Source organism: Chiroxiphia lanceolata, chromosome 10 (assembly GCF_009829145.1).
Source record: "Chiroxiphia lanceolata isolate bChiLan1 chromosome 10, bChiLan1.pri, whole genome shotgun sequence".
Classification (NCBI taxonomy): Eukaryota; Metazoa; Chordata; class Aves; order Passeriformes; family Pipridae; genus Chiroxiphia; species Chiroxiphia lanceolata.
In genome coordinates, this window is record NC_045646.1 from 25,952,841 (window position 1) to 25,969,287 (window position 16,447).

At 41.9% G+C, this 16,447-nt stretch overlaps 1 protein-coding gene across 5 annotated transcripts in view; it reads right to left on the reverse strand.

The window, feature by feature from the left end:
- Positions 1–16,447, reverse strand: part of LOC116791870 (glypican-5-like) — a 434,010-nt gene that overhangs the window by 113,400 nt on the left and 304,163 nt on the right. The window lies entirely within an intron of this gene.

The window sequence follows — 16,447 nt, forward strand, 5'->3', positions numbered from 1 at the left end:
ACTCCTCTATTGAGATGTCAGATTTGTTTCTCACAGTTTAGCACATTATGTTTAACTCTGTTCTTTCCATCAAAGGCAACTGATGTTTTCTAGCAACACATTCCGGCATGGTTTCCTTCTTAGCTCCTATTTCTCCAGAATAAATTAATACCACAGTCAGAGGCCTGCATGTGAAAAAGATTATTCTGTATGCAAAATGACGTATCTATAAAAACGTAAAGGAGCACAACTTACTGTCTACATATACTGGAATCCTTGTAACTTCCTTCTGGGATTCTTGTTAACATTTGGGAAACACATTTCCATTATGGCTCACAACTAATATGGTTTTTCTAACCCTTTAATCAACTAGGAATGTCAGGCTGGTTAACACCACAGCAATATGTCAGTTAATGTTCCACCTAATTTTCAGCAAGCAGTTCCACAAAGCTTGAATATCATTAGGTGGACAGGGCACTACAGATGTGTCTCTGCCGTCCACAGTTCTTCACTGTCAGTAGTTTTGATAAAATTGAAGCTTTCATCCTCAAGAGAGACTCCTACCCTCAAGCAGGAAACCAAAGGCCAAGATCCTTAATGATATGCCGGGCAGGTTTAGATGGGTGAAGATAGCAATATTCTCAGATGATGTTCTCATGGTTACAGTTGTGGACACTACAGTCTTGGAAGCAACTGAGAAATGAAGACCCAACCAATAAAATGTGGTAACAAATCCCACTGTCATTCCTCACCAGCAAGCTTTAAAGCCATCTCACTAGGCAGCGACACTGCTGCCCTCTAGGTAAGGCCTAATGATTAAACTGGATGACATAAACTTGGAATCTGAGCTGTGCTATAGCGAATATTGTGCACAGACAGCTGGGGGGGGAAGCAAGAACCCACTAAAAAGAGACAGACATCTACTATTTCCTATCATTTACGTTCTTAATCTTTAAACCAAACTTCTGCTTTATTTATTTGGGCAATTAAGCAGATTATTTCAGTGGCTGTGCACAGCTCTTGGAGGATTTAGTCAAGCTCTTAAGCAATTCTGAAACGCACTGTGCATACTTGTCTAAAAACATGCTGCAGTCATATAGAACGGACAGGTAAGAGAGTTAATCAGGAAACAAAAAAGCCAACGTTAAGGAGAAAATGCTCTCAGGGGAAAATAACACAAGGCAAAAGACACATTATGGCTCACTGAATTACCTACACAAGCATTTGCTTTCTTATTGCAGCATTAATCTTTGCTCCTGTGGAACAGGAGTTAGCAGCATTAATCCTTTGAGTGCTGCAGGACATCAGTGGCTTCTGCCCCCCAGGCAGGCGACAGCAGCAGAATTCCTGCACTTTGTGCAGGTCCAGCATGTCTCTGGCATAGAGAAGAGGATTTGTTTCCTTTTCTCTTACAGGTACCATGTCATGCAATTCAGAGAAATTCACTGGACCTCTTGCCCATGTCCCAAAATTTCCTCTCTTCTCCCCTTCCTTCCCACCAGCCCAAGACCATGCCAGCTAACCTTGGTGATGGCCCAGTCCACCTCTAGCACCGCAGTCCAGGCCCTTGTATGCTGTACCCATTCACATCAAGGTTTACAAGGCACTCTTTGCCCCCTGTGCTACTGCAGAAGGAAGGGCTGAATCAAGGAAACACGGAATTACACAGGCACACCTGCAAAATACCTCCTTGACAAGCCCCCACACTATCTGGCAGTGGAAGGCACCTTGGTAGGACTAGGTTTTGGTTCCAAGTAGAGAACAAAAAAAATATTTTGAATCTTGGAGGTGTCAAGCACAAAGAGGAAATAAACAACATCTGCTCTTCATAAAATAATAAACATCCCAAATTTTTGAGCTAGAGGCTTATTGAACACAAAGCACGGCCCCACACAATATGACCTTTCAAAAGAGAATTGTCACCTCTTGATTTATACTTGCAATATGTATTCCCTGCACGAATTTCAAAGTGTATGATAATGTACTACAAGTCCTCAGAGCCAGAGTGAACTGCTGGACACCTGGGTCAGAATCAAAATGATCAGCATGCCATAAAAATGGCCATACAGCTTGAGATAGAAGTTCATCCAGCCCAGTATCCTGCACCTCGCAGTGCAACAAACCTGACACTGCTCCTTGTCCCTTCAGGCAAAGTGAACTCCCAGTGACAAAGGGCAAAGCACTTCACTCAATCCTTGTGTCCAGCAGCAGGAGCTAAATTGTAGCACGGTGGTGAGTGTTGTGGGACATGGGATAGACCAGGAGGTGTAACAGAGCTTCAGGGAGCTCTGGCTGGGGGCTAGGGAGCTCAGCAGGTCTCCAGAGAGATGGATGACAGCAGGATTTCAGGAGCCCATGGCTGGAGTGTCTCTTCCCCCTCATTAACCTACTGCTCTCCCAGCAATCAGATCTGCCCTTTCCACTGTGGGACTCTTAAGACCAGAATGGACTTGACATGCTAGGCAGAGCTGAAGACCACAAGGGCACTGCAGGTTGGAGTCTGACATCTCTGATAAGTTTTCTGAATAATACGGCTCTCAGAATCCTACAGGTGAATAAGTGCACCTGTGTCTGTCACACTGTACTGCTGCATCCCTACACCTCCACGGGGACACTAATCTGAGTGGGAAGGTGTGGCCCAGTGCAGAGCTCCAGGTGGGCTGGGATGCAAGGCCAGATGGATGTACCCACACCAGGGACAGCCTGCGGGAGCAGCATCCACTGCCACCAGCACGTGGATATCCATGTCCTGAACACACCATGTTCCTCCTACAGGGTTCTTTACAGGCTTTAAGCCTCGTGGTTTCATATTTGGTCCTGCTGACCTTGCCAAGAGCCCCCACCAAGGAGGTGTCAGCACACACTGGGACCAAGAGAGTGCCTCGGATGTGCCCAAGTCCTGCTCACAGAGAACACAGTTGGGAGCTGGGAGGAAATGCAAAGAAAACTGTCCATTTGTAATCCTTGATAGTTTCCATTAAATAAAACCACGGGCACAGAGGAAATGCCTGACTGATAGTGTAAGCAGTCATGTAAATGTGTGCAGGCTGGCAGGCTGATTTTCATCACTCAGGCTGGCTATAGTCTTTGAAGATATGTCACTTCCCTGGATGCATGCAGCATGATTTGTTCATGATCCTAATGTTTAGCCCTTTCATGGGAAAAAATTCCACCACTTCAAGCTTTTGTGAATCTGAAAGGCTTATTCAGTTTTTAGGGATCTGCCTTAGCTTTTTTATTACACTTATTTATTTGAAGCCTGAACAGGCAAATGTGATGAATGAAAGAGAGAGAGAGAGCAGAAGAGAAAGCACATAATTATCACATTGTGTATAGTTATGCCAATTACCATGCAACACTCCTCAACCAATTGAGAAGATTTAATATTTTCGATATGTTTTTACCTTCTTGTTGCTTTCCTCTTTCCTTATTATTAATTAATCTATTCAGTCACAAGAAATTTTATTTTTAGGCACTGATCTTGATATTTTTGGCTACACAGAGCAGTAGTTACGCTGTAGTTGCATAGCTTCAAGAAACCAATGCCCTGATCCAAGAAAACCAAAGCACTGGATTCCAGAGCTGGAGGGATATTCACTTCATGCAAGGCTGCTATGCAAAGATGTTGAATTGCTCACCCCTGCCTCTTTTGTGCATATTTTTACAATTTTAACCCCCTGCATATACACATGGCTGATTTCCTTCCTTGCATCTCAACTAATAAACAGGAATTTTAGTAGTGAGGTGGTGTTATTTCAGCAGTGTCACCAGTGCCAACCCCACCCTGGGAAAGGTGGTTGTGATGTCTCTCAGCGAGGCAAGTAAAGCACAAAACATCCCATCAATTTAGTTGATTCTCCATTTGACTCACTTTGACATACAAATGTGGGGCTTCATTCTTTCTGAAGTGATAGATTAAGATGGAAGCAAGATTAGTGCAACTCCTCCTTTTCTGATATGAATTCAGCTACACTGTTTCACTGAGAGGATCTATCTCTACACATCTACAAACCTGATGGTGAGTAATCCTTGCAAAAAAAAAAAATCTGAAGGAATCATTTAATAATGAATGATAATTCTTTCAGAGTTCTTAAAGCCAACCTATTCCAGAGCAAAGAGATCCATTCAATGTTTTGCTGAATTTCATGTTTTGTTCAGGATAATCTCTATATACAGCAACAACCATTTCTTTTAATTCTGTATTTTCCAGAGGACTGCTCTATCAGAGTGTGAAATTTGGGCCTGAAAGCGTTGACTATTTTTTGAAGCTAACTCTAAGCCTCTGAGCTACTAAATTATTTCTTAAGCAGAACCAGCACGCTCTTCATTTAAGACTGTTCAGCATCCTCTTGATTATGGTTTGTCGTTACTTAAACTACTGGGAAAGTTCAGCCACTCACTAAGTTTTACACTGATTGTATCTTGCCAGTAAAATTTTAACTATGACACAGTTAAAGAGACATCTTTCATAGCCGCTAACTGAATATTAATATGATTTTTTATTTCCACAAGACTCCATTATAATGTAACTAAACATTAAAAATGAGCACTAGATTTGGTGATGCTTATTCCCCCATTGCCTATCATTATGTGACTTCTGACTTCTGTTTCTCTTTATCCCATCTGAGGTCCTATCCATCTGATTTATGGAGTAAGCTGTGGCAGGAAGTGGAAAGGAATTCTAAATCAGCACTCATCCATCAGACTTCAATACTAAGTGCAAAATACGGTATTAAAGCAAGACTGAAAGCTTTCTTCCTTCTCCTTGTAGAAAATACCTCCTTGCTGAGGACTCCATGGAACAGCAGAGGTAATGGGATAAGTGGTTACGAATTTTCCAATACTCAGCTGCTCTGCACCTATGTGCTGTCAGCCAGGGACAAGTGGAAGGCAGGTTCAAACATGCAGAGTACACTCAAGTTTATGACTTAATTGCGCTGAGAATGAGCACTTTTAGGTTGGATCAATGGGTGCTGAGAGGAGCATTTCTACATCTCAGAGCTTACTACACCAATTTGCAATTATCCTGCAAACTGTCCACTTACGTCACTGTCCTGTAAGATGATGCCTTTTCCAAGAGACATTAAGGGGTTTCATTTCTGCTGCTCAGCTTTCTTTTCCATCTTAAACTTCATGCTATCTGACACGTGGTGCTTATGCTACGTGCACTGTTGAATTACTGCTTCAAAAAAAGATACAAGCCTATTTTAATTAGATTTATGGGAAATCTTCCCCAGGCAAATTCTTCCCAATTGCAATTACTGAACACACCTGAGAAAAAGGGATGGCAGCAGAAGGAATTCTCTTTCTTTCAACATGAAATATAGTTTATTGGGTTATCTTCATTATCAAAACAGGTAATAATATTTTCAAAAGAAGCAAAGTGGCTCATCTTCATGAATCATTAACTGTTTATCCATAAATATGCACAAAGCTGCAAGAAGTAAAGGAAATGAGGTTTCCTGAGTGTACAAAATTATGCTATAGACAAACTTGTTGCAGCAGCAAAGCACTTGGGAACACATACAACCTGAACCATGCATGCAGAATGAGCAAGGATTCAAAATCACCAGAGCAAAATTTTTCTAAGATCTTTGAAGACAAGCAGATGCCTCTGAACTTGGGGTCCTAAGCCCTGAGTATGTATAAGCTACCTCTCTTTGGGATAAATCCAAGGCACCTACAGCAGGGCTAGGAGCAGCAATCCTTCCTGAACCTGCCTCTTCCCACCCAGCTGACACTCCTTCCCTCTTCTTCCCCGCACACATTTTGGGAGGCACAACCCCTCGCCCTGCCTATGCAGGTGGCCGCTCTCACAGATACGAGAGCAGGGCATGTGGGAGTCACGGGAGAAGATGGGATCAGGTAGTAGGAGAAAGCACGTGAAGCAAAGGCCTTCATCCCTCGGGGTCAGAATTGAGTAACCCCCACGTCACCATGAAAAGTTCCTCCAAAACAAGCCAGACATTGAAAAGAAACCCATCCAGAGGGTCAAATGGGTGAAATCAGGCTACAGAGGGACATGAGTGCGTGGTGACTTCGGGAGGCCCGTGCAGTGGCTTTGGAAAGCTTACCAGAAGCAGCTGTTGTTTTTATCACTGTCTGCAGAAATGAATTTTTATTGCATTTTTTCATGCAAAAAGCTGCTCCGTTAAAATGGAACAGCTGATGAGGAGTAACCCCCTCAAATTGTGTTAACACCTGGTCCATTTAGCTCCTGCTTTGAATGAGATTTTACAGCTGAATTCTGAGAGAGGCTGGAATGGAAATGCTGACACCCTCTTCCTACGGCGATACTGCTGTAAAAGGTACAGCAGTTTCACATTTGCGATCTGAGCTAAATGGGAAGTCATTTGTTGTCACTAATATAAACCACATTTATCAGCACAAAAGTTATCTTACATTTTTGGACAGGCAATAAGAGTGTTTAAATTTAACAAAATGCTGGCATATGACCTTAATGCATACTAAGCAGTCAGGACTAGAAACACAGATCCATGGCCACAACTGCATTTTTTTTAGGTAAAATTCCGTGATATCTACGTTAGAACACCATAAATTTAATTTTTTTTCTAAAAATAATACATGTTAATTGTGGCAGATAAAGATGTCACCTGGGCACCAACCTGAACAGAATACTTCAATGAAGCTGCAACAAACAGAACAACACAAATCTCTAGCAAACAATAAAATCCCAAATGAAGAATGAGATGATCTTTAAGGTCCCTTTAAACCCAAACCATTCTACTATAAGAGTATCTGTATATAATCAGGATATTAAACAAATCTGGCAGAACAGGGACCCTTGAATTCAGCATCTAAGACAGGGTGAGCTATGTAATACCATATAGGACCTAATGAAGGACAAACTCTCTCTAAAAATAAATATTCATAAGTATCCATATATGAGCTGCATGTGAGCTTCTTATGTGGAACTTTGGAGCATCTCACGCTCATTAGCGATATTAAATCTCTGGAAAAACCAATTGAAATAAAAAATACTCGTTTCTTTTCAAACAGCATTTTAAAATGTTTCCAGGGACATGCAATTACCCTAGCTAGGAACGGAATGAAAACTAAATAGAAACACGTGTAATCATTCGCCTAATAATGTTCTAATTTACTAGATGAATAAGCTCAACATCCATACCACGTAGGGGAGATCAGTCTAGCTCCTTGCTGCTATGGAAGTTCTGCCACAATCTTCTCAATCCAGCACAACTAGCAGTGCTTGACAAGGCATTAATGAAATCCTGGCTTCTCCCTTGTGCTCCCTGGGTTCCTCCACACACCACACTCTGTGGCCACTGCAGTGATCTCCAGTGGGGCAGCCAGTGTATCCCCAAAGGATGTATCATCTGAGATCTTGAAATCTGGTGTGAGCACTGTTCTGTCCCACACAAAAGCTAAAAGTTTCTTGGAGATTCTCCAGCTTAGGAGAGATGGTTATAAGGGTCTCTTTCTGTGCTCAGTATTTTCACATTTGTGACTTTTTTCCACACTACTGACTGCTGTATTTCTTCTTCTAACTGCGATGTTTGTCCTACCCCCTGACTCCTTTTTTTCCTTTACAAGTCCTTCCTTTTTACATATAAAATATATATGTAACTTCTGCCTTTAAAATGTTCTTCGGACACTTAACTGAAGATACACAAAACAGACACAGCAATACATGTACCAAATGTTACAGTGGTCAAATGGTCCCCTGGAGCAAGTATTAGCTTGGTTTTGCCTCAGTCAGTATTTAACTCTTAGCTCAATAAATCTTGATGCGCTCCTTAATCCAAGTCAATATCCATTTAAAATTTCACGATCAAGCTAACCAGGGAGCACCAAACAGATCTGCCTCCCTGCGCTCTGGGAAATGAACAGGACCTGCAATACAGCCTGGATCTGAGGATGCTCCCCTAGCCTGTTCTTGGGAAGATTCACCCCTGCTACCTCATTGCTTTTACTGGTAGCCACCCCTCCTCTCTGCAGGTCACTCTGGCCTCTCCCCAGTAGGAAGCAGATGACACATCTTCATCTTCTTCATATGCTCGGCTCTTCCTGCCTATGTGTTCTCTCTGTTCTGAGTGCTCCAAACATTCAGCCTTTGGTTTAGCAGAACAAAGTGCAGTCTCTGGAAGTTTAGACCTACGATCCTGATGGCAGAGCTGCTCCCGCTGCTGGAAGCCATGGTGTCATTTGAAGATGGATTACTTCTCTTAAGTTCATCTTCACCTAATACTAGCTGTGGCTTCCAGCTCCACAGGGTTCAGGGGTCATGACTTTTCTTGGGTTGTTTAAGGAGTAAAAGAAAGCAAAGGCTGGTGGGGTTGACAGAGAACCTGTCAGCAGCCTGGCAATTAGTGACGAGGAATTTAAACAACTTTTAGGAAATATTTACTGTAATGCCGGACGGAACAAACGTAATGCAGCCCAGACCAAAGGTCACCAATCAAAATGTGTATAGTGTCACCAATAGCATGTCACAGCATGCACAGTGTCTTCAGTGTCACCAATAAGAGTGTGTGCAGTGTCTTCTGTATTACCAATTAAAGTATATAGAGTGTCTTATGCTTGAGACTTTTGACCAATTGTGTTGTGGCACGATAGTGTACAAAGAGTATAAAAGAAACACTTGAGAGCAATAAACAGCTTCCTGATCACCTTACAGCTGGACTATGTCTTATATCTGTGTCGTTTTGGCTGTTCTGACTTTGACAGCGACAAAAGGGCTTTATTCTCTGTCACTCTGCTTTGCCTAGTTGTCCTGCAGAGATGGGGGAATCACCTTTTTGGTATTCTCTACTGCCAGTCAACTGGCAAAGGAAGGCACTGGAGCAGCAGGAGGAAGTGTCTGGGCTTTGTCTGTCCCCCATACCCTCCCTTATTCCTGACAAGAATAACTGGGTATATTCAGGGAGAGAATAAATTTGCTCTAAAAGGAGAAGAAATAACTGCCTCAAAGCAAAGGGAATGGTGTTTCACTGTTAGTGTGTCCTGTAGTTTAGGTGTTCAAAACATGACTGGTATTACAGCCTGTCTCAGGCGATGGCACAGCTCCACCACTGCAGTGGCTTCACCTCTCACTGATTCCTGTGAGGTTTTTCCTGATAATGCACCCATTAGATAAGGGACCTGAGAGCCAGAAAGCAGGTAACTTGTCCCAGCACAGCAGTGGTGGTAAGACTGAACCTAATTTTCTGAAATACAAAATTCTGTCATTCTCATTACAGTGCTTCCAACCAAAACTGACTGGCTAATTTGATTTTCGGAATGCTTATAGGGAACTCCACTTGTTAGCCAGCTGAGCAAGCACAAGTTAAAGAAGAATGCTGACATCCAGGACCACACCACCACTGTTCACGTTCTCTCTAAATTTTCAGTTTAGGAATTACATCCCAAAGGTTTGTGCATCGTAAAACAAAAACAACGGAAACCAAAACCAAACCAACCAACCAACCAAAAACAAAATGAGCCCCCCCAAATTATTAGGAAAAAAAAAGGACAAAATCAACCCAGCAATATACACTACTTGCAGGACTAAAAGCAGCACCAACACATGTGTCAAGTGAGCCAGCCAGCCTGCTCTGAGCAATCTGCACAAGGTGGGAGCAACCTGCACCACCCATTCAGGACACGCTGTACTGGACCCAGCTGGTACCACCAGCGTGAGTCAGGGAGGCTTCAGAGCCCTGTGAGCATTGCTGACAGCTCAGGGAGTCAGAGCACAGTGACACATTTCTCACACTCCCTCCTGGCAGAGACTGCCCAGGGTTGGGCAGTGATGCAGTGGGACACAGGGCAATGCCAGTGGGTCCATTGGCTTGGTGTGTTTCCCAGAGAAAGCTCGGCAGCCCCAGCTGCTGCTGAGACTGAGAGCAGGCTACAGCCTCCTGCTTCTCATTACTGTACTTGCCATGCATTACTGCTCCTTAGGAAACTTCTAATTTCAGATCATAACTTTGTAGATCAGGCTCCTTCCTAGTTATGTATTGATCCTTCTGAACCCAGAAGCCCGCAGGGATGTTTTGAATTGCAGCACTTTGTATTAGTGGCAAAGGCCTGTGCTCCTCTTACTGGGTGTGATTGTGCCTGCACATGTTGTGGGGTAGGTGGTAATAAGCAGCTTTACGATTTATTTTGGGGTGATAGTCTGAACTTGCAAGCTTCTAGGAAAAGCAGAATTGTTTAAAATTTTATTTCTTTTTTTATGTTACTACTTCAAGTTTCGGCATCCAGAAACCTTAGATGCAGGGTAAAAAAATAAAAGGAGAACTCAATCAAATCAGTGGCTCCCAAAGTTGTGTCTATAGCACTGGCTTTCCTCCTGATCTCCAGATGAAATAAAACAGATTTGAGGGGAAATGAATGGAGCAGCCAAAGTAAACGGTGTGACTTGGTTAAAAAGAACTCCCTCTCCCCTGCCAGATTTCAAGACTGTCCCTGCACCAAAGCCAGCTGAAGGGATATAAATACTTTGCCACTTACACCTGGTTGAAGCTTTCTGGGTTTCATTTCCCCTCTCCAGTTTTCCCTCTTCCTTTCATCTCCCCATTATTCCAGCCATCATCTCCACAGCTATATATACACACACATAGGTAAATACACAGATATAAACGCATAACGAAATAAAGGATGAATGAAAAAGACCTCTGATTTGCAGATTAACATATCCTGAAATGTAAAATGTTAAGTAAATATGCTGAAAAAAATTACAGAAGTGAGTCATTAAGACAATTTTTGGAGACTCAGTCCAGTATTGGAACTCCAGCATTAGATATTAGTTAGCATTTTGTGCAGTGTGGCTTTAAGTTAATGCTGATTAATGTCATCAGCCCTGTCATTAAAGCAACTGTTTTCTGTCTTTCCTATCTCTTGGACTTTTGAATTGATACTTTCTTTCAAACAACAGATAGAAATTGTGCAAAGTATGTAAACTGCTACGTTGTTTTTATTAAATACTATCCATATCTCAGTTTATCATTTAATCATGTTCTGCTTATAAACTTTTCTGAAAACACTGGGACAGCAGAGTAGATGCTCAACATCACCTGAGATAGGCCTGCAAGGGTGAGGAAAACCATCCTGCCAACTCGGCGGTAAGAAGCAACATCCCAGTCTGAGGGGGATTCCAACAAACTGATGTGCACGCTGGAGGCTTATCTGACAACAGAGCTAATTTCTAAAAGAAAAATTCAAAAAATTCTTTAATGGGAAATCTGAGACAGAGGCAGAGCCAGGATATACAGGAAGAACAAAATTCTGGGCAAACTTCTCTCCTGGCCAGCTGTCAGGGCTCACCCAGCTGCTGGCTATGAGAGAAAGTGGATGACGGTGCTGTAAAATGAAAAAGCTCCAAGCTGCACAGTGAGCTGATCTAATTCCAAAGACCATGCTAAGGGCAGTGAGAAAAAGGAGTAAGCACTTATTATTGCATCTAAATTTACTAATTTGTTATGCAAGCAGAAGTAAAGCAGAGATACACGTTGTTAGGGACAGTGGTTCAACTCTTGTGTTTCTTTTCCCCAGTTCCTGCTTACCCCTGGAAAGAAACTTTAAACCCAGAGGAGTGCACTTGCAGAGCCTGGGAAGGACACCTTGCTGCAGAGGGGCTGAGGGACAACCTGCACCAGGAGAGGGAAAAAACCCAAAGATTTCCAGCAGCGATGGCCCTACTGTCTGCAAAGACCTAAGGAAAACAGAAGTCCAATGTGTTTGGACTGAAACACAGCAGTTTAGCAGTGCTGGGTGAGATTCCCCACGACACAGAGGCAGACCACCGTAAGGTGCCAGCCTCTCCTCCCTATTGGGGACCCCCCACCCCATGCATGTGCCCAAAAGGGCCTTTTCCTTTGCACATAACATACAGTGTTGCCTACGATTGGTCTGGCCTTGCGGAGGAAAGAATAAATTACTAACAAATAACTACAGTGAAAAAATTGCATAGATGGCTTTCTTGTAGCTTGTTGCACTATAAAGAAAAGGAAGTTTCCAAAATAGCTAATAATTCAGCAGTACCTTGAGCGGTCTGGAGTTCATTGGGAGGTTCCAGGCTCCCAAGTTGTTCTCCTTGTTTCCTCTGAATGGTGGTACCACATGGAAAAAGAGCCCTGGGGAGCAGGCCGTGCCCTGACACACAACCTCTGTCTGCTCTTCATATGCGACGTGTACTTTGGGTTCACTGAAAAGCCTGTCACCATGTTTCTGCTCAATTAGAACCAGGAAAAAGCCACATGAACCATTTGTTGAGGTAAGTGTTGTGAATACCCCCACAAAATAAACTTAAAGACAACAAGAATTGGTAGAACTTCATTTTCCCTCATGAATATGCATAATTAATATAGAAAATGCTAATCTTGCCCTCCTCCACTTCCTTTCTGCCTTCTCTGTCTGCCCCTTTTGGAATTAAGCACTTATCTCCTATGTAGTGAATAGGGCTCCATTATGTGAAGGGCTGCAGAATTCTAATGAATTGCAAAATATAGTTAATTATGGAAAAAACACATCTTCTGCACTTTTTCATGTAAATTAGACAAATTAATTGGTGTTCAGTATTTTTTTAAATGCATGCAGCCCTGGGAGGGAAGAAAAAAAGCTACTTGACAATTCAGCACTGGAATTGTGACAGAGAAAGGAAAGGGGGCATTTCTGATACACCACACTAATCCAGCCTCCAAAGTGATGACTTCCTAATTCCAATCTGAATCATGAGAAAGTTATGGAAGTCTGTTCTCACAAACCAAATTATTAATTTTTTAAGTTTTCACCTCTTTGAGCTCCTGAATCTCAAGAATATCAATAGCTGGGTCAGACCACAGCACTGGGCAGGTACTGTTGAAGCTTTCTCCAGGCACTGCCAGTGCCCCTCTGCACCCATTCCCCTTCCCTAACACTGGTTGCAGGGGCAGCCTGGATGGCAGCCCCACCATGGGAACAGATGTCCAGCTGGGGCTGCAATGAACCCACCGGGTTACACTTTACCAACACTTCAGTCCAGCATTTGCAAAATTATAACAAAATTATAACAATCTATATTCTGTTTGAAACCCTGTCCACTGCGAACGGCATAGGCTCTAACAGTGCACAGTACAAAATATTAAATATATTCCATGAGACTTTGACTGGTGACCTAAATAAAGCACCTACATCCTGCTTCATCTGCCCAAATCCATACTCATGTATGGAAGCAGACACTATTTGTTGCAGGTGGGTCACAGGAGTTCTGTTTAAGCGGGGTTTAAAACAGAGCACTCTCAGCTACAATAACAGGAATGGGTTTACTCTCAAAATGTAAAATTAACTCTGGATAGTTTCAGAGAGGTTTACTGTCACAAAACAACACCGTACCTCAATAACAGTACCTATTAAAACTACTATAAAAAGCATGCTATGGCATATTAGGACTGTTCTTTATAAATAATATTCCACTCTTACATCACAACAGACTTCCATAGGAGAAGCATTCAGGCTGATTTATTTAAGTGTAACACGGTAGCATTACCACACTATATTATTTTTTTAATCTGGCTATTTTGAAGAAGTGCCCCATTCTGAACAACTGAAACCAGAATCTGCTCACATGAAGCACAATTTCAAGTCCTAAGAACCAATCAAACCAATTGCTCCCATCAGAATCAAAGCAGTGCACAGAAATGGGTGGGAATGTTGTTTGCTCCGATACACCTTGTGGTCCAGTATGTTGCTCCCCTATCTCATACAGGCACTTTATGTGCCTTTTTTGGCACATGGAAAAAGATATTTCCCCCTTTGTCTTAATATATCACAACTGGTATGGCTTCTACATTTTTAAGATGGTTTAATACTTAATGATTCTAAATGCCTCAGTGAGGATTAGAGTCTTAGTTTGGGCGCTCTACAAGCACGTAAGACAGGAGATGCTCAGGAAGATGAAGATGCTGGTGCAGCCAAGGAACAAAGCAGCTCCTTCCTCACAGGGAGATACCAAAGAAGGAACCTAACTCAAAGGGTTCTGAATCTCTCCTAGATTTTCTCTTCCTCTACCCTAACCATAGAAGGATCCCATGGACACTAAAAAGGACTAAAATCAGCCTTTAACAGTATTCCTGTATCTCCTCAGCAAAGAGATTAGATGAAAACATCTAAAGTGACTCCAAGTTAAAAATTTATTACAAATATTACTAAAATGAACTTCATAACATTAATATGAGATAGACACAAGAAAATTTTCTTTACTGTTTTACAGATGAAATAATTGACATTATTTAGATGGATCTTAACATTTAAGTAATATTAAAATTCTAGATTAAAAAGTAACTTGACTCTGATGGAAGAATGATATATGCCACACACAATTTTATCAAAGTAAAGCTCAAAGCAATGCAAACCGCAGCTGATCCTTGCTGACATGAAGAAAGCATGCCTGAGAGTTAGCAGAGCTTGTTTCAGGCACTGATTTATTTGAAACATGAAACGTTTCTTAGAAAAAAAGCTGCTGATTACAGTTTTTTAAGAAGCAGCCAGTAAGTCACACAGTGAGTTCAGCAGAAGATGAACTTTGTTGTGGGTCCTCTGCAGAGAAGCTGAAAGGCTGAAAGTGCTGAAAACATTACAAAGCACTAGTAAAAAACTATAACCAGATTAAATGCTTGTAGAAAAACCTGCTTGCTCCTATTAAACATTCGTGCCTTGTTAGGAATTTTACAAGATTAGGAAGGGTTTAACAACACAATTTTAAGCAATGGAGGGAAACTCTGCTAACTTCTGTGAGTATGCTTAATTTTATTGGTCATGATTTTAACTTAAAAACCCCTCCACGTGGTATTCTTTTCCATCACCAACCTCTTTCAACCCTATTATATCTGGATTACATTTTGTTTTTAGATAATACACCTAGGATCAAATGTCCTTGAAAATCCATGTAGGTTTCTAGGGCTATTTGAATTAGCACTGAAGCACTTCAGCATCTGCTAAGCAGATGCTACATCCCACCTCTAGCCACTGATGAAAATTAAGACTATTTTAAGTCCTTTGCTGAAAAGAATGGCATGAAGCACCCTCCTCCTCATAATCAGGCCTAGAAAACAACAGAACCAGTGAGCAGAGTCCCTCTTTGTATAGCTATTCTAGATGGGATATGCAATTACTTTAGACAGAAGTATCTGACATAGTCATTAGAAACCGCCTAAGCAAGAACATATAGATCAGCTTTGCTTTGCATTTCCTTCCAGCAAGATTTGCCTTGGCTCTTGTTTTATTAGGGTACCTAATAAAACACAATCACAATTGAAGCCTGTGAAGGTGTAATACTTGTAAATACAGCTGCTAAGTTCATGCTTCAACTGCTGTTACATTTAATTCAAATCTTAAGTAACTCAGGTTTTGTTGTAAACAAGGAGAGTGACAACACTAAACAGCACGAGATGATAAAATCTCCTTCAGTAGGTTCACCACAGCCGTAACACCTTGGATCCAACACAAATTAATGGGCTCTGCTGGTGAAGGGTAAATCAGTCTAAGTACTGCCCACTTTGCTTTACACTGCGATTTAATCAGTCAGCTAAAATATCCTAAATGTTGCCTTATCAATTGCAGTGTATTTGTTTTAAAGTGATATGAAATTCCAGGCTCTGTGTTTCTGCCACTGCAATCAGGAACAGTTTCAGCAGTGCCTCCTGTGTGAAGCAGGATCTGTCTGTCCAAGTACAGCTGCACAAAGCTGAGCTTCCCCACACAGGATCCATCAGGATGGAACCGGCCTTGCTTTAAGGCAGTAAGAAAGGGAAAGCACCAATTTCTTTGCTACACTATAACCTCCGGAAAAGCAAAGGACTTTCAGCTGGAATTAACCTCCGACCCTGGGAGAGCTGTCAATTGGCTCAAGGTCCCCATGCAAAGATGCATCACAGGCCTTACACAGAGTTGTGATGCACTGCAGGTCAGTCATCAGGTCACTCAGATCCCTGACAGGGATCCAGGGAGCTTCTGCTCCTCCTCTGCAAACCAAACCAACCCCAGAGGAGCAGCTGACATAGCACCAAGGAAGGCTGGATACCTCACTGAAGGCTAAGCTCACTCACCTGGGGTAGGTATTGTTCTTTATACCAAGGTAAAGTGCTCAGAACATACAAAAACATTCTATAAATCCCTTACTGCCTCTCCTGAAGCTAGTTAAGAAAAAACTAGTTTAGAAAAGTAAATCAATTTTAAAGAACAGATTCTGTATAATAATGAATTTAGTTAACATCAAGCATCATTTATATTTGTCTAGATAATGAATGAGAGATCTTCCTGATGCTAACAAAATTTATTTGCTAACATATACTCCCATAGTCCAAAGCATTATGAGATGATTTTGCCTGATAGACAGACATTGTACAAAAGAAAAGGCTTTGAATGGCATTTCAAATACATCATTTGTTTATTTCTACTTCCTATCTGCCTAGAACAAAAAAAGGGAGATCATAATGTTTTTACTTAAATTCTTCAGCTTAGGATGTTT